Here is a 231-nt window from a genome sequence, read left to right as displayed (position 1 = left end):
TCTGGTATTCAATGAAAAATGTGAACCAGTGTCACTGATTCCTATCAAACACGGGAGCTGGGAACAAAAAACAGCTGCAGGTGAAAGCTTTTGAATTGGATCTGCAGTAATTTACAACTTCTCTGACAAACAGGGGGAAATCAGTGATAGGGCTGGAATTTAGCCCAGCAGCCCCTCCATGTGCTGGGCTCATCCCCAGAAGCGTGGGCAGCAGTTCGAGGGCGGGGATCC

General features: G+C 49.4%; 1 protein-coding gene across 1 annotated transcript in view; it reads right to left on the bottom strand.

The window, feature by feature from the left end:
- The window catches only part of ANKRD16 (ankyrin repeat domain 16), a gene marked incomplete at both ends in the record, with an annotated part of 9,088 nt that overhangs the window by 7,963 nt on the left and 894 nt on the right, over window positions 1-231 (bottom strand). The window lies entirely within an intron of this gene.

Source organism: Buceros rhinoceros, unplaced genomic scaffold (genome assembly GCF_000710305.1).
Source record: "Buceros rhinoceros silvestris isolate BGI_N320 unplaced genomic scaffold, ASM71030v1 scaffold30884, whole genome shotgun sequence".
Lineage (NCBI taxonomy): Eukaryota > Metazoa > Chordata > Aves > Bucerotiformes > Bucerotidae > Buceros > Buceros rhinoceros.
The sequence above is the reverse complement of the archived record's forward strand: the minus strand, read 5'-3'. Positions and strand labels throughout refer to the sequence as shown.